Source organism: Megascapheus bottae, chromosome 1 (genome assembly GCF_031878675.1).
Source record: "Megascapheus bottae isolate mThoBot1 chromosome 1, mThoBot2.hap1, whole genome shotgun sequence".
Classification (NCBI taxonomy): Eukaryota; Metazoa; Chordata; class Mammalia; order Rodentia; family Geomyidae; genus Megascapheus; species Megascapheus bottae.
This window is the reverse complement of record NC_143509.1, coordinates 22535116-22554377: the sequence shown is the minus strand read 5'-3', so window position 1 is coordinate 22554377 and position 19262 is coordinate 22535116. Positions and strand designations below refer to the sequence as shown.

The window sequence follows — 19262 nt, the reverse complement described above, 5'->3', positions numbered from 1 at the left end:
ACACACACTTGATTCTCTGAGTATTTTATCTAAATACCTCAACTCCTCTCTCATAATTGAATCTCTTCATCAAAATTAGCTCTATACTGAAATGAACCTTCAGTACTATCTTCCAATTCACAAATTCCTTTCTAAACTTTATCTTTATCCACAGCTTCCACCAGTTTCAATTTATATCGCCCTTTCACTATTTTCTGTTAGTGTTCCATTCTCTGCCCCTTTGCGACTGGACTTGTTTAAAAATCATTTTATGATGGTTATTTGCTGGTGGATTAGAACTAAATCGATGTGGCTCCCTTGCGTTTTTATTTCATTTCCTTTCAAGTGATTTTCTTTTTCTGCATGCTTTCAAATTTTAGTTGGCAAATTCAATTTGCAGAAAGACATTCATTCTTGCTCTCTCCTCTCTTTCCTCCTGTTCTGTCAGTTTTGCAGCCACCTATATTTGCCCACCTCAGAAAAAGTCCCTCACCAGGAGACACGAAGTCCTAGAAATAGGTTAACACAGACACAGTCTTTGACTAAGCAGGTGGCTCGACCTAGATCTTGCTACTTCTACCATCTGAGGAATCAGAACTGGAACAAGGGACTGGAGTCAGCTTACTCTGAAAACTATGGAAATTATACCCTGCCCCTGGTTTCCTGCAGGGAATGTAGGTAGCCCTGATGCCCTATGCTATGAAATACACAATGCCCCCTTCCAATTCATATTGGAAGTCCCTCCAAAGCGACCTTATTTAGAAATAGGTTACTGAAGATGCAATTAGTTAAAATGAGGTTATCCTGAAGGTAGGTGGGCTGGGAAAGAGACGGTTTCCACATAATCTTCCTCTTACGAGGAAGTTTACCTCCTTCCATATTAACTATTTAGATGAGTTTGTTTTATTTAATTTGAAGTGTATAAAATCAATAAAATATCTCTGGAGAGGAAGGCCACCTTCAATAGGGAAACACATCTTTTTTTTAAAAAAATGTCTATTTTAAAGTATTCTATGAAAGTCTACTACTTTATAACAGTAAAGAATAGTTTAAAGATTAAAAAATGATCAGGTGATAGCACCTGATCAGAAGAAATCAGGAGGACTGAGATTCCAGTCCAGCACAGGGGAAAAACAGTGAAACACCCAATCAACAACAAGGGATTACATGCACATAAACCCCGGCCACTAGAAGAATCTTGATTCATAGTTGACCACAAGCAAAACAAACGAACAAACTATCCTAGTGCATCTGAAAAATAATCTGCAAGCTGAAATGAGAGAAATGAAGATTGAAAGATAAAACACAATAACTCTAGAGGGCAGATAAAGATTTCTCTATGCATAGATTCTCGGGAGAAGAAATTTTTTTTTAAAAAAAACCCACAATAATCATAAAAATCTTTTGTCACTTGTGTTTCCCTTTGATCAATGGTAGCATTGCCAAATCCTGACTTCTAGATCCAGCTTTCCCATAATTCCTGCCTTGGCCACCTCTTACCCAGATATCTATTTAACAAACAGTATGCAACCTTCCACTGGCTCTCTCAAGAAATGTGGGTGTGTTGCCAAGCTCCCTTCAGTGGATCTGGGCATGAAGAACCTTGTGCTACACCGAGATGAGTGCTCCACAGACATTCCTGTCATGTTCACCCCTGAGCAGCTTGAGAAGGGCTTGTTAATAAAACCTTTCCGAGATTCCAGGCTCAGAATATCTGCACACATCAGCCAAGGCCCAGAAACAGGTCAAACAGCCTAGACAAATTTAAATAGACTTGAAGTTAGTTTGAAATATGCATTTTAAAGTACCCAATAAACATAGGATCGAGGTCACACATGTAAAAATAGATAACAATTATAAGAAAGCAAATACAATGAATTGATCTTCCCCAAAACTTCTATCTGATTTTTTATTATAATTTTAAAGGCAGCATCTGTGGGGTGTTAGCTCACCAGTTTAAACGTATCATTGCATTAGAAGAATGATAAAACCTTTGTATATAATCTATAAAAATGCAGTGCATAAAATGGAAAATGCTGGTATTCAATTTACTTATGGGAAAAGCAAAAATCTTTCTCAGCTTATCTTTTTCTTCCTATGTGGAAACTGTATACGGTCAATTACAGGTGAAAAAATGTGTGACTCAATAGAGTATTTAAATTATGATCTATTCATTGTAGAAGAAAGTTTGAATAATCAAGAATAAAAATGTCATTCAGCACAGGCTAAGGGGCATTTTATAATCATACATGATGGACTTGCTATTTCTATGGTTCAAAAAACTTTGCCCTCCTTCTTTTCCTTTCCTTTTGTTTTCTTTCCTTTGCTTTCCTTTCCTTTTTCCTTCCCTCCTTCCCTCCTTTCCGCCTTCCCTCCCTCCCCCTTCCTCCCTCCCTCCCTCCCTCCCTCCCTCCCTCCTTCCTTCCTTCCTTCCTTCCTTCCTTCCTTCCTTCCTTCCTTCCTTCCTTCCTATCTTCCTTGTTTCCTTCCCCATTGGTTGTGGAGCTTGAACTCCACATGAGCTTCTCTATCATACCTTGCTTCTCTCTATTTATAAGGAAGGATGGGCAGGAAAGAAGATTTCATCTTTGGCATATTCTGAAACATTGAACTCATCAACATTTGCTTTTTATGATCTGAGAAATACACTGGACCCAAAGGAGATAGATAGGTTCCTGGACTGGAAAGATAGTCCATTTTGCAGCCAATAAGACAATATGTAAAACCCTACCTGTAATAAAATGACTCCTTGTTGTAAAATCAGGGTTTCTAACTGCAAGTCTCTGAAAGCAGCAACTAAGAGGAAATAACCCTTCAGGCTTATTCCGCTTTTTGGTAACCAGTATTCCATTGTGTTGATGTCTCCCTGTATTCTAAAACTCCCCCCATTGAGACATAATGTGTTTTGTGTTCAATTCCTGGTGATTATGAAGAAAGTGACTCTACACATTGAGGAAAATAATGATGTGGATACTTGTGTAAATTTGTGCAATGAGTAGTGAAACGGGAAAGGAGGTGTATGTAGAGTTACGGGAGATCACCCCTTCTTCACTCATTTTTTTTCCATTCAACTTGACTTTCCCAGCTGATGTAACCCATATATTAGTTTGTGCCACCTTGCCCTCTAAACGTTTCCAGAATAGTGACCCCAACATCCTCGCCATAGCATGCCAATACTGGCAGGGTCACTGGATAGTGGGTTTGCTGCAGGCTCCTTTTAGAGTCTGAGGAGACCTGCCTGACAAACAGAGGGGCTTTGAGAGAGCAGCCGCAGAGTGTCTGGGTTACCAGTGATAAACCACAACTTCTTAGTTTATGGGATATACTACATTTTACATTTCAGCACTTATAACTATAAAAGTTGAATTATTTAAGTACCTCTCTGCCTTGTTTTATGCTGCCAGTGTCCCCCATCAGGCAGTAAAAGCAAGGATCACCTCGAGAATCCTGGCTCATTCCTGGCAGTGGGCATCTGCATAGACGTTTATGGGGAAACTAACATTCACTGTCTGGAAGGTTCCACCCAGGCACAGCAGCCAACAGGGTCTCTATTTGTATTTAAGTAGAGTAGAACATTTGCCAAGAGTTTACTAGCCTTATGTCAGGACCTCAATCAGTAGAGCAAGTTCTAAGGAGCTACTGCTTAGGTTTAACCTGCTATGTCATGAATCTCACTGAAAAGGCAAATTATTAGGTTATGGACTCTCCAAAATAATTACTTTGTTATTATTGTTTCATGTGGACTACTGCCACACAGTGAAAAAAAACCAGTATGGATTTTCTTTCCCAAATCAAATTTGTGGACATTTTGGTAAATTATTTATTTATAAATTAATTCATGCAAAGTGTTAATAAAATATCTCTTTCTTTCTAATTCTCTCTCTGAGGTTGTATACATTTCATAACATAGTTAATATATTGTCTTCATTGAAAAAGAATAATCTTGAATCAAACCAGGAAATTTCCTAGGAAATTTGGCTAATAGCTAAAGCCAAACAGTAGTTCAAAAATAACAAATTAGGTGCTAGATCATCCTGAATGATCTTCAATTATTCTCTAGCTTTGGCCAAAAAAATATAACCTAGACCTGAAAGTAAATCCTCAAACCATCTCAATCCCTCATTAACCTTAAAGGGACTCTTCTGGACTCTCTTAAATACTAAAAACAGCCAAATAAAATGACCATGAATTGAACAACAACATTTAAAAAGCGAGAGAGATTGTAGTGTTGGAGCTAGAAAACATCATGGAAATAATACTTGCACAAGTCATTAGGTGAGTCAGGGTACTACGGGGTACAGAAAGATACAATCTTATTTGAAATAGGAGGTAAGCATACTAGGTCAAGAGTGATAACCCAGAATGCAACCTTCCAGTGAAAACTAAATCTTGGCTCATTCTTGGCTCACTCCAGTAATCTTCGCTACTCAGGAGAGCTTGCCTAGCATGCACAAGGTCTGTGTTCCATGCTCCACAGCACAGGAAACAGAGCAGAAGCTATTTTCAATGCCTTCTTCAATGCACTGTGTTGATGACTGTTTCTTGCTGTGACCTTCAGCATGCAATACTTTTATCCTTCAGGATCTCGTCAAAGTGACATCATTGCATTTCTGTGGATTCCAGCGTATTTTATTATCCAGCAAGAATGTTCACACAAAAATATAGGGGACATGCTTGTTAATTTCAAAACATGAAAGGATATGTTTCTTTCTTATGAAAGAAAGAAAATCCAGGGCCTGGTTATTAGACTAGCAGCACTTGTAATAGACTACAAATAATAAGCAAAGACTTGCTGCATATTTATCAGTATTTAACCTTCTTTCCTGAACTTTCCATGGGAACCTCAATCAATGCTCATCCGTCATTATACAACCTAGACACCTCAAATCATTTTGGTATTTGACTTGCAGTGCCTTTTAGCTTTCTGTATGTTATTTAGGCCATTGAGCCCATTTTTGGGTCAGGTGTTAACATTTGGAACAGCATTGAATTGAACATTCATAATGTCTTCCTGCTATTTTTACTCATGTCTAATTTCAGAGTTTATTTATTCCTTATCATTTACTCAAAATGAATTTAAATTCCCAAACATCATTAGATGAGAGATAGGTCAAAGTTCCAAACTCCATCATATTGGAAACCGTTTCTGCTTCTCCTCTGATTGGCTGTCCTCATTGTTTCATCCCTACTGATTACCTTAAGCTGGCAGGAGACCAGAAGACAAAATGAGATAAATTAACATCCTGGACTCCTGGGTACAATGGAGCACATGGCTGTTTCCTCTGTCCTTCGTAGAAAAGCTCTTCTGTTAGAAAGGAAAAAAAAGTGCTTGATTTGTTCCCCCAAATAACTGCTGAACTCCCAGCATCACCACATGAAGTGCTACCAGATGTGGTTTTTGTTTGTTCATTTTGTTTTGCTTTGCTCTTTGAGCCAGTCCTGGGCCTTGAACTCAGAGCCCAGCTCCTTGTGCTGTTTTTGTTCAAGACTACTGCTGTATTACTTGAGCTCCAGCCTTTGGCTGGTTCATTGGAGATGAGATTCTCAAGGACTTTTGTTCCTCAGGCTGGTATCGAACCTCCATCCTCAGATCTCAGTCTTCTGAATTGCTAGGATTCTCAGATCTCAGCCTTCTGTGTAGCTAGGATTAAAAGTGTAGACCACTGAGGCCTGGCATGCCCCTTTACTAACATGTTAGTGTAGGAAAGGAAATCTAGATAAGTAAGTATTATTGTAAACAAGTCTGAGGCCCAGAAAAAGAATGCAAAACCAATAATGTAACTAGATAAATAAACTAAAATTGACAGTATGTATTCGATGAATTTACTAATTGTTTTTGCTGTGAATATTAGCTAGGGAAAAGTCTGTGTGTGCTGGTTTTTTTCCGTTTCTATAATAGTGGCAATTGAGTGTAAGCAATGTGAGTGGAATGTCAATCATAAAATATTTGTGTTTTAACAAGCTGAGAGGTGTTTTCTTTTAATCAACTCTTCTCATGCAGAATTGCTTAAGAGCACTGGCATTTTCAGTGAGCGACATACCTATTTGAGGGAAATTAATACAAGTCTGTACTTTGAAAAGAAGAACAAAATGCAATTTTGTTTGTTAAATTACGCTAAACAGCAGTATAACTGGATTTTTGAATAATTGAGCTTCCTGTCCCTTCGCTGCTAGTCTTTCAATATTAAACAACCCCCTAAAATTTGCAGATAATCATGTCTAGAGAAGTGCTTAAAATTGGGTTGCTAATGAGAGAGCAGGCGCATCCAAGCTTCCTGTGAAATCTATTATGGATTGTTTTAAAACTTTATTAAGGGTGTATCAGATGGGTCCATAAAATACAGGAATGTTTCAATACAGATTGTGACTTTTATTAGTCCTCGTGTGAAAAATGGCACCCGTTTGATTCGGGTGGCAATAAAAAATACATAGCCTGTCCTAGGGAGCTCGATTCTAGTAGATCTTCAGATTTGTGATTAGTAGGCAAAGAGTTTATATCACATAGCAGGCAAGGTATTGGACAAAGTAAGATTTATTCTTCCAAATATTTCCATGGGAAATGAAATAGGAACAGCCTTGCTGCTATGCTAGTGCCTCTAATATTTCCCTTAATCATATTCAAGGATTATATATACTCTTTGTCATGCTCAAGATTATGAAAGAGATGACCTAGTTATAGATGTTAACAGTTATGCTTGCTCAAACATAGCAGCAAATGTTTGAAAGTCAGTCCTTCACTAACTGTAAGACCTCAGAGAAAAAGGAGGTGAAAGCTCTTACTGCAATTCAGAATACAATGAATCTGCAACACTCTTTAAACTACTTTTACAGAACAGTTACAATATTCTGTATGCTATAGGATCACAATGGTTCATGCATTTTGGAGTGTTTCTCTGTAATTTTATGATACTCCTCTATGCCTTTGCAGCCACCATGTCAATTATTTTTTGAAATAACAAAACTCAGAGATTGAGCATGTATTTGGGATGACGCTGAAAAAGTATTTGTACTATCGACATGTTTATTTTTAAATTTTCATATAAAGTGTGTCCTACTGTGTCCTGAAAATAATACCTTAGCATTTAGGAAGTATATCATATGATGAATCTAGACCTTCAAGAAATATACTTACATACATATGTAATTGCGCATACAATTATGTATGTGCATTAATGTGTATATACTTTCATATGCATACATTATTCATGTTTGTGCAAATATGTACATAAAGTAGTGTGTATATATCAATGATATACATTTTAATTTATTGTTACTATGTATGCAAAATATTAATGGTTATATGCTGATTAATATATGCCATATGAAACAATAATAAATGTATATATGCTTGCATGTATTCATGTACATACTAATATATACAAACATGTATATAACATATGTATATCCAAGAAAACATGTTTGTTACAGTGGGACTGTTTGGGAAGACAAGTGACAAAGAGGAAAGGAATAATAGAAGATGAGTAGTATTGAGACTATGGAATAAGGAAACTCACTGAAAGATGTTGAATAATAGCGGACGGGGAAATCAGGGGAAAGAAAGCAACGGACAGCTTAATACTGACAAAAGTATAATCTATACGTGTGTGAAGTATCAGCTGGAAACTTCCTTGTACAGTTAGTACTCACTGAAAACGAAACTTCCGGAATGTATAGGCAGTTCTATTGGTGTGAGAGGGGGAAGGAGAATGTGGTGAAAATACGACTGCAGAGGTCGCTCTGGCACCAGGAAGGGGGAGGGCCTCCCCCCCCCCCCCGCAGTGGCCAAGTGTGAGGGGGGGGCTGGGCGACATGGGAGGGGCAGGGAAGGTGACAGGGGGTGACACTGAGCAAGATGCAGTGCACACAGAATGAAGATAGTATATTGATGCCCTTTTGTACAATTAACAGAAGAGCAAGGAAAAGAACTTTTTGAAAAGAAAGCAGAACAATGAAACCCATTAAAATTGTTCCCACAAGAAGGAGGAGGTAAGGAAAAGTGAGAAGAAAGGAATAGGATAGGTCGGGAGACATTGCATGGAGTGTATAAATATCTCATTGGAAGCAACTTGTACAGCTGATCTATGCTAATAAAAATTAAAAAAAAAAGCACTGAAGGATTTTTTTCAATAACACCACCTGTCTCTCCTCATGATTCCCCACTGATTTCTTTTCTAGCTATTCTTTTCTCCACCAAGCTTTCTTGGGAGAATCCCTCTTCTTGAGCAGCGTTGTTATTTTACGAGTTTCCAGCTAGGTTTCTGCTTTGCACACAGCTTCCCCAGCACAGATGCAGCATCTCTACAGCCAGACTCCCGCTGCACAAGAGTTCCTCTGCTTCTGGTTTCTGCAGCCACTGGTGACCAGGAGACCTCAGAGACCAGCAGTTCTCCTTGTAGTCCTCTATCAGGCAATGTCATTTGGAAGTGACAACTCTGCAAGACATTCTTTCCAGAAATCTAGAGAGCAGGTTTCTAGCAAGCTGAAGAAGCCAGATTACCAAATACTGCTGTTGTGGCAACACAAGAATCTCTTTACCACACTCTAAACCATGGTCAAAACTTTTCCTGCTAGGTTTGAATGAGAGTTGTAGTACTGTGATCTTCAGATTTGTCTCTATTTCTCCAGATCAGTTCCTCAGATGGAGTAATCACTAATAATGTTCCTTATAGTAAGCTTTCTTGTTTAAATTACTACGATTCTTTCCTTCCCTTTTTCTTGGTTGGAGTCAAACTGATATTGGAATCATAAGCTATCAGAAAGATCTACTCAGTGGAGACAGTGAGATGAACCCTGGCTCAGTAGAATGAGTTAAGATGATTTATCCATTTGAATTGACAGTCCCAACATTTGTAGATTAAGGCTCTGTCTTTCTTGGGCAAGTTTAGATATATTTTGTGTGCTGTATGAGCTGCTCACCAAAGTTTTCTTGATCTTAATATGATGGTCAGGTGCTTCATTCTGAGAAAAAGAGTTACTTCTAATTTTGTTGTACCTGATTTGTGTTGGTTTATCAAATGTTCTTAATTTCTCCAAATGACTGTGCTTGGCATCACTAGACTGGACTGCCTATGTTGGTAAACAACATATGTACACACACACACATGCACACACGCAAATCATTTGCATATTAGAAAAAAAGAAAAGCCATATTTTAAATGCCCTACTGCCTTGAGACTACAAATATTATTTCAGTTCTAATGAGTTTATCAATTTTAGGTAATTATGAGTTGAATTATGTGATTGCCTGTGGAGTATTTCTAGAAAACACCAAGATGAAAAAATTGACTATCAGCCATTTATTTCATTGGCAGGAAAAAGTTGCACTTAGTTAATGTATATGTTTAGATTTTTACAGAAATGTTTCTTGAGGTTATAATCCTCTCAATTGAAAGATGAGCAGTTCAAAAACGTATTGTTTATTTTTTTTTGTGTGTGCTGGTTCTGGGGCAATTCCTGGGCTCTGTCCCTGAGCTTCTTTTGCTCAAGTCTATTTGAGCCACAACTCCATTTCTGGCTATATTTGTTTCCTGCCTGGGCTGGCTTTGAGCCATACTCCTCAGATCTCCATGTCCTAAGTAGCTAGGATTACATGTGTGAGCCACTAGTTCCTGGTTTCCTGTTTTCGTTTTTTATTCTAAATTCTTCTCCAGACGGACTAAAGATGAGAATATTGAGCAGCATAAGCTCGATCAATGAGAAAATGTTCTACATGGTAGTCAATGTGTAATGTTGGGCAAGAGCCCTGGAACTTTCTACTACTACTACTACTACTAAGAGAGGGGGGGGAAGGGAGGGGAGGGGGGAGGGAGAGGGAGAGGGAGAGGGGGGGAGGAGGGAGGGAGGGAGAGAGGGAGGGAGACTCCTAAATAAAAACAAAGCTGTCTAATGCCTCTGCCTGAAACTGAAAGACAAAGTAGACTCCGTTTTTCTGATCATCTCAGACAGCATGTAACTGCTGAGTGTTCTTCCCTGTCCCTTCTTCTCAATGGATGATATCTCAGTTCTCATTCGACATCTACGGTTTGTTTTCATAGCTGTATTTTCTGAATAAACATCTTCCTGGGCTGGTACCCCAGAACTCAGTTTTTGGGTTACATTTAAAATGTTTGGTTATATGCTTGAGAATTATGCATTTTTCAATTTGGAAGACACTTCAGAGAAACTTTTCCCCCTCCATTCCAAATGACTCCTCATGCAGATGAGGAAATGAAGGCCGGGGGAAAACAACAGATGACTTCCATGCTGTGCAAGGGGTAGCTCTGGAACCACCAGTGACCAGTGAGATCCCTGGAGCCTGAGTGAGCCCGAGCACAGTCTGACCTCAGGTGGGCTTAAAACAGAGACTCTTTCTTGAGCTCAGAGAGCTTCACTTGTGAAGGCAGAAACTTAAATTGCTACAGTTGAGCAAAATCTCCTTCGACTTGAATGTCGTGTGTCTTTTGATGACAATCTGTGTCACTTTCGGCCTATTATTTTTTTTTTGCCTTCTCCAGGAGCCATTTCCTGTATTTGCTAAACTGATCCTTACACAGAAGAGTAGAGAGTGAATACTTTAAGATACCAAGGAAGAACATGAGTGTAGATGAAGCAATCACTTTCTCTGTTATTTTTTTTAAGCAATGATTCTTTGTTATTTCCTTCCTTCCTTGTATATAAAGCCTCTTGTTCTTTTCTCTCTTTTTTTATATTTATAAAGCAGTCTTTGCTCACTTCTCTTTCAAACCATCTGGCAATGCCATTTTCATTGACATTCAACAAAGGAAAATGGTAAATACAGTCACAGGCAAAAAAGTATAGAGAGGTTATCTCATCAAAGACAAGAACATATTTACAACCAGATTTGAGCAGTACAAAATATTATGCCTCAAAACGTAATTAATGCTAACAGGCAGCAGAAGTCTCCATCTTTTATCTTACTTCTCATTAATTTGAAACCCACGTACTCTAGGATTTAATGGGCAAAAGTAGGAGTTAACATAAAAGGCAAGCTAAGGCTCGTTGTGAAGATAATCAGTACATTAGGCCAGATGGCGATATCAAAATCTATAGTGGAGTTCATTGTGCTTAGAAACCAGGTGCTGATAGTCAAACAAGAAACAACGGTAGAAAATTTCACATCTATGCCCTAAACACACAGGTTAGATGTACTAATTATGCCCAGTGACTCTGGAAAGATATACTTTTGTGATCTTACTACATTTGGCATTTCAATCTCTGGTCTTTTATTCCATACTATTTTCATCTAGTTGGCCACATTCTGATATTTACCCTTTCTCTTGGGTTTAGTGTGATGTTAGAACTTTCTGACTACTCACCTTATTGACGTTTTTTCTGAAGAAACATCTTCCTGGGCTGGTACCACAGGAACTCAGCTTTTGGGTTACTGTAGGAGGATCTGTGTACCAGTGGAGTCTGAGGATTCTATATCCTAGTGTGGACTGTAGTAGCTGCTGAGTTTTGAGCACAGCACATGTTTACACAGCTATTTCGCTTTCTCAGGCCTTAGGGCTTTTCATGAGAGTTAAATCAATTCACTTTTAATAAGGACAGCACCTAATGAATTGCAATTAACCTAATTTTCCCAGCTGCAGTTTTAATGTGTTTTCTAGTGCTCAGTCAGGACTTCAAAATGTGATGATTATTTAAAATGTAATAACCTGTATAAAATAAATAGATAACTTGTTTAGGTTGTTTGGTCCATTGAATTTCCCAGAAATTATGTGTTTTACAATCATTGATTTAAATGCATAGAGCTCTTAGTTCTCATATTCAGGTACATAACAGAACAATTTCATATGAGTTCATTTATCTCATGATGAAATGTAGCTCATGGCTGCCTCTTTATGCTATTGTAAAAACAACTTTTTTTTTTTTTTTTTTTTTTTTTGCCAGTCCTGGGCTTGAGCTCAGGGCCTGAGCACTGTCCTTGGACTTTCTCAAGGCTAGAGCTCTACCACTTGAGCCTCAGCACCACTCCTGGCTTTTTTTTTCTATGTATGTGGTACCTAGGAATCGAACCCGGGTCTTCATGCATTCTAGGCAAGCACTTTAACCACTAGGCCAAATTCCCGGCCCCTGCAAAACAACTTTTAATGAATTATTACAGGGGTCATTTTGTTCATAGTTTAAAAAATTAAACATATATGAAGCAAAGATGAAATTTTTAAAATAGACACCCATTTGGACAGCTTGTTTAGAACTGAAATTGCCATAAGACTTGAAATGTGTGTGTGTGTGTGTGTGTGTGTGTGTGTGTGTGTGTGTCTGTGTGTGTGGGGGGGAGGTTCAGACTGGAACTTAAGTCCTCATCCTCTTGCTTGGCTTCTTTTGCTCTTGGTTGATGCTCTATTACTTGAGCCACAGCTCTACTCCTGGCTTTTGCTGACTAATTGGCTATCAGGTTCTCAGACATTTTTACCCAGGGTCTGGCTTTGTATCAAGACACTCAGATCTCATCCTCCTGATTAGGTATGATTACAAGCCTGAGTCACCAGCACTTGATAAGAATACTGTTTTCTTAAACTAGATTTCTAATTGTTTGTACATGCTTACACAGTACTCCATCAAACTCAGCCCCCCATCACTCTCCTTCAGCTTCCCTTTTCTTCTTAGAACAAGGGCAGTGTATTTTCTTTTAGAAAAATGCTTCAGGTTCTTTAGTTTGTGGAGAATATTAGCTATGTGCGTGTTTATATTTGCAACAGCAGGGACTCCTCATATATCCAGGGTATTTGCTATTCTTAGGAACACTATTCATGTAAAGTAAAAACGGTGAATAAGTATGCATATTTTCAGGTGCATGTTTTTCTCAGCAAAGCATATGAATCATGTCCATCAAAAGTATCCATGAGGATAAATACAATGAAGAATATGTGTTTTATCACTATTAATTCTACTCAAGGAAGTACAGACCTGCCCTATTCAGAAATTAAGAACTAGAATGATTAGTAATAAACATTTAACTAACCAAACAAGGTGCATGGTTTTTCAGAAACAAAGAGCTTCATTTCTATGCATGAAAAACTATAGTAAGATTGAGCTATCTCTAGAAGGCACTAAAAATACAGGAGCATGGAAAGCCATGGTAAAATAACAGGTCAATTTTAAGCGTCTTATGTTTTGAGTAGAAATCACACATGTATTTTCATATTCCCCTAAGTATGGCCTGTCGAAAGGAAAAAAATCTCTATTATTTAGAAATTGATACAACTATGTCCTATAGCAAGAAAATTAAAAATATCATTCATCCATGACTACTTTTTTATGACAGCAATAGGAAGGAATATGGATTTTGCAAGGACAGAACTAACCCTCCACATTTTTAAAATCTGAAAAAGACTAGCCTTTAGAATGGAGGATGATACTAACCTTTTGGTAGATGGGATTCTAGACTCTTAAAAAGAAATCCTTGAAAGAGAAACATACATCTGAGGAATGTGACGTATGGTGATAAAGATGAAGATTATAACTGAGAAGAAGTAAAATGTGTAGTAGTCATAATATCTTTTATAATGATTGCCTCATGTTAGATTCCTGAGCAGAGAAACTCAAAATCACTGTGAATGAAATAAGAAAAACATATTTTCTTCAGGATATGAAGCCTGTGGCGTGTTTCCTAAGATATGGGAATGATTTGGAGTCAAAAGGGAAACTTGATAAAGGTGATCTGTTATCACCCCATCCCCTGCTCCCCAAACCCCTTGTCCAGCTGTTCTTTTTGATGGAGACTGGTTTTGCTGTGGTCTAAGTTACTTGGAGAAAGTTTTTCTGTGGTTAACTTTTGTCCTGATGTGTTTGTCATGAGTGGTCTCTGGAATGAAGCCTTGTTGGTCAGCTATAGACTGCAAGGTTTGGGGTGTGTGTATGTGTGTGTGTGTGTATGTGTGCGTGTGTGTGTGTGTGTGTGTGTGTGTGTGTGTATGTGTTAGCTCTACCTATGAGAGCTACAACTGCCATGCGTGTGCATATCCCTAGAAAGTGGAGCTCACCAAGGTGAGTTCTGATCAGCTCAAGGCCCTTAGGTTAGCCACGGTCCTCTCTGAAAGCTGAGGGGCTCACATGATTCTTTTCCATCACACATGGGCTTTAGAAAAAGAAACCAAGTGGATTTTCTTTTTCACATGCTGCGGCTTTAGATTTGAATTGCATGTGTTTTCCTGCCAGCCTTAAAGACACACTCACTTAAGAAGGCCCTCCTGAGTTCTCAAAGAATCCCTGTGGCTTTGTTGTTCTAAGCTCACATGCCTTCCCTCTGCTGTCAATGGAGAAAGGAGAGAGAGGCGGCCAGGTGGAGTGGTGCTAGAGAGAGCTCTTGTGGAGAGCTTTGTTAACAAAGTTATGGAAACAGAAGGAGACAGTCCCAGGACTATGACTAGTGTCTGTTCCTTGCAGCTCATTTTGATTCAACATTGGGTTATCTTTTTCTTCCCTTAATTCCCACTGCATCTTCCTTGTACTCCTTCTATTTTCCCCTGCTCTCTTCCAGTATAGCTGTTTGTGTATCCAACTTATCTCTTTTATTGAATTGGAAGCTCCTTGGAGAGAGAAAGATAACATTGCCCATACACACACACACACACACACACACACACACACACACACACACACACACACACACATTCTTCAACAACAAATAGCACAGGAAGAAGTAAGAAATTAAAAAAAAGAAATAAAAAAACAGAGGATAGATACACAATTTTCTAAGTGGCGATTATACATTAGACAAATGGAACATGAGAGGGCTCAATAACAAATTTATGTAGCCTGCCTTGTTTTTGAATTAATTGAGCTCCCATCCAGAACAAGCAAATGGAGACAAAATACTGGCTTTAGATCGGTAAAAATTGCAAGTAGAGGCTAGGATGTGTGTGTGTATGGACTTGTTGATATCCTACACAGACTGGCTGATCATCTGGTGCAGATGTATCTGCGTGACTCTGCTCTTCCCATATGGAACACAGTCCAAAGCTCACAGAGACATGTTGGGAAGTCTGTATTGAGAATAGATGTCTTTTCATGTTGTGAAGCAGAGGGAAAGTGGATTTTTTGTCCCCATAGTCAGTGTCTTTATACAGCATCTCACTTAATCCCTCAACCTCTATCAGGTTCATACTGCTACCTGGTTTGTAGAACAAGGGGGTGAAACCTAGATATATTCAGTAATTACTGTTCTCAGTCTCACAGCTAGTACATTTAAGGGTTGATATTTGCACCAACAGTTTCTATTTTGCCACAATGGACAGCACATGGGCAGATGTGATTGTTGAATGAATGAATGAATGAATACCTTAAGAGAAAGATATCTTCATATATTTATGTAACTAATAAGTGTCATTAATTTTAGTATCCAGTCTTTTGAAATACAATGCATACTCCATCGTAAATCTGCCTTGGTAAATTGAAAACGGGGAACTCTTTCTATTGCAAATGATCACATCCTATATGGGAGTTTCCAAAACCATTCTGTTTACATTCTACCTCAAATAATCTGTCAGTCCTTTCCTTTTGGACCAATCCTGGGTCTTGACCTCAGGACCTCAGTACTGTCCCTGAGTCTCCTTGTGCTAAAGGCTAGCACTTGAGCCACATCTCCACTTGCAGATTTTTCTGAGTAGGTAACTGGAGAATAGCTCACAGCGTTTCCTGTCCTGGCTGGCTTTGAACCATGATCCTCAGAGTTCAGCCTCCTGAGTAGATAGGATTACAGGTGCTAAGCACCAGCATCTGCCTCGTCTGTCAGTTATTGAAGCCAGAAAACTTCAAGCTTCACACTTCATGACATCAAAAGACATTTGGGAATTCTTTTATAGAAGAATAAGAAATAATACATAAAAGAACAAATTCTTGACAGCATTTCCCAATCATTTTTCATGAATGCATAAAGTTGTGTGTGTGTGTGTGTGTGTGTGTGTGTGTGTGTGTGTGTGTGTTAGGTACACATATATAATTTTATTCAAGTACTAGCAGTCTTCAATTGGAGGCCAAAGTTGATAGTTTCACTGAGGATGTACACAGAAGTGAACTACATGGAAAAAAACTGACTATAAAAGAGGATTCTGAGTAGTTAAGTTTTCTGAACTGAGAAAAGCAACCGATTCAAGTCACATACCAGGAAGGCTGTCCTGATAGCAAGGGGAGCTAAGCCAATACCTTCTACTTTCTGGAAATCCCTAACATCAGGATAAACACCCAGGGAGTTAAGATCCAGCACCTCTATGATCCTCAGGCCAGCCAAAGCATCTAATATAACGGATGGCACTTCCATTTAAGATCTTGCACAGATGTCCAGTGTACTCAACCATGTTGAAACTTGATGAAGAAAGACTTCATGTATTGTAGCCAGTTGCCTATGACTTATGCCTGTCATTCTAGCTAGGGAGAATGAAATCTGGAGCATCCGGTTTGAAGCCAGCCAGGACAGAAAAGTCTGTACAACTCTTTCCAAATAGCCAGCACAATGCTGAACTGTAGGTGTAGCTCAGATGGTAGAACACAGACATGACTGAAAATGCTCAGAGAGATGAAAAAGCTCCAGTAGCAACATTAAAAAAAATGATAGTGCCTACTACTCCTATATTTTCAAATCATACAGTGTGGAAGCGGAAGTTGACCCACCAAGAATACTGTCCAGGAAGGATGTTATCATTTATTACAAATGACATGCTAATTATGTTTATTCATTCACATTTTCATGTCTAATATGTTTTGACTTCGAATTCCCATCCCCCCTCAGTTCTGGGGCTTGACCTCAGGGCCTGGGCACTGTCCCTGAGCCTTTTTGTGCTCAAAGCTAGTGCTCTACCACTTGAACTTCCTGTTTTTTTCCTAAGTATTTCATTGGAGATAAATCTCACAGACGTTTCTGCCCTGGCTGGCTTTGAACACAATCCTCAGATCTCAGTTTCCTGAGTAGCTAGGACAACAGGTGTGAGCCACCGGCACTCAGCACTTCTAAAGTATTTTAACAATCAGTAAGTAATTTTAGTTTCACACGCTATTATTTTTCTCTCAAATAGAGTTTATCTCCGATAGGTAGCCAGTGTTTACTAACTTTGCGCTTGAGCTCACAAGGTTAGGAAGGCAGTTTCAACTTTATTCAGTAAAATGTTGTGTGTCCATGGACAATCACACTACAGATGCTGTAGAACTAACCACTGGGATTAGTACTGCAAAGGATTGTTCAGAAAGTTGAAATGAAGCCAAAGGTTCTATTTATTCTCTAGAAATAAAAAATGTAATTTTTCTCTTTTAAATGTAATGGGCTTGTTATCAGCAACTGTTTGCACTGAGAACTACTGATAAGTAAAAGTTTGAACCAGTCAAACTTTAAATGACAATCTTGGCATGATTAAAAATTGTAGATAAGAGAGGAGCCAAATGTATATTGGCAGAAGGTTTTAATGCATCTGTATCTGAAGGGTTTTCATCCACCCATTCATTCAATAAATATTTATGGGATTCTAGCTGGTGCTAAGAATTAAAAGATGATAAGTCAGGCCTTCAGTTATCCTTAGTTTGATTAATAGTACAGACCTATAAATAATCACAATCACCAAGTCCTGTAAGTTTGGTATCAGATTTATGTATCTATCTATCTGTCTATCATCTACATATCTATCTATCCATTCATCCATCTATCTACCTGTCTACCTATATCACATATATTACTATATATAACTACTGCACATATAAACTTATATACATATATCTATCTATCCATACATACATTACTATACATAACTATATATTACTATATATAAACTTATATACACATATCTATGTCTCTATTGAACATGCATATTACTACATATATTACTAGCTATATGGCACAAAACTTACATATACATATATGTAACATAAATATATGCATAACACATAAATATATATACACATAATTATATACAGTTATATAGTTATAAAGTTATATAGTAAAGTGATAGCTTTAGAATCATTACACTAAGGACCACAGCTATTGGAGCAGTGAGAATATAGAAAGGCTATATAAAAGAAAATGGACCTGAGGAAAAAATAGGGTCTTGAAAAAAAAAAAGGGAAATTATCACCCTTTTGAACCCAGTCCGCTAGTTGAAAATGTACAGTGAAGATACAGGAGAATGGGGTAGATGTCAGAAATGGGGAGGAGGAAGGAAAACGTGTGGTGGGGGTGTCCCCTGAGATCACACGTGGGACCTCAGGAAGCCTGAACCCCTGGAGTCTCAATAGTTCCTGCTCCTCTCGCTGTGAAGCTAAACAAGGTCTAAACATCCCCAAGTACCTCCAGGGGAAAAAAAAATTATTTTAGGGAAAGGCGTCCCCATAAAGAGATAGTGAAACAAACATCACTGACCTATGTTACTCATAATTAAGATAACAAAAATCCTCAAAAATACACAGGGAGGTGGTAAATTATACAGTGAGACCAAACGAGGTTATTCTGAGGAGAGGATCCCAGAGGCTCAATAGCTATGTGTAATGGATCAGGTAAAACGATATTTATCTAAATAAAGGCCAAGATATGGAAACAATAATTGTTTTTGTTTGTTGCTATTTTTGTTTTCTGTACATTTAGTACTGCATGTAAGTTTGTATGTTTGGGGAAGGGTAAGGGGAGAACATAAAGTTTAGGATGAAGGGTGAATTAATGCAGTAGTGGTGCACACACTGGAGACTGTTGAAAATAACCTATACAACTTGTGTGGGATGGGATGGGAGTGAAAAACAGGGAGGGGAGTGGGAAGGAAAGGGAGGAGGGAGGGGAGAGAGGGAGGAAAGAGGTGACATTATCTAAAAAGAAACATCCTCATTTACCTGGCTTATGTAACTGTAACCCCTCTGTACATCATCTCTATAACAACCATAAATAAAATATATCTTAAACAAAGGAAAGTAGACATGAATATGATAGCGAATAAAATGGTAAAGTGATTTTTTTTCTGAAATTCAGACAGTTTTGCATTTGAAATTTCACCTTGTTATCTGATATATTTTATATGTGCTTAACTAGTTATTTGAAATTGGATAGAGAAGGGGGGAAATCAAGATAAACGGGGGAAGGGTGGGAGGGAAATGGGGACCATGTCATAAGAAAGGGTATCAATGTTTGTGAAGTTATGCACCTTCAATCTGGTGAATATAATGTAAACCTTCTATTAATCACAATAAAAAAATTAAAAAAAAAGAAAATCTAGAAATAACCTAACTCCAAGAAAGATGAAGAATCCTCTATCCTTTCAATAGATACTACAGACACACACACACACACACACACACACACACACACACAC

At 38.2% G+C, this 19262-nt stretch overlaps 1 pseudogene; it reads right to left on the bottom strand.

Annotated features, from left to right (window-relative positions):
* The window catches only part of LOC150068502 (uncharacterized), a 473749-nt pseudogene that overhangs the window by 83915 nt on the left and 370572 nt on the right, over window positions 1-19262 (bottom strand).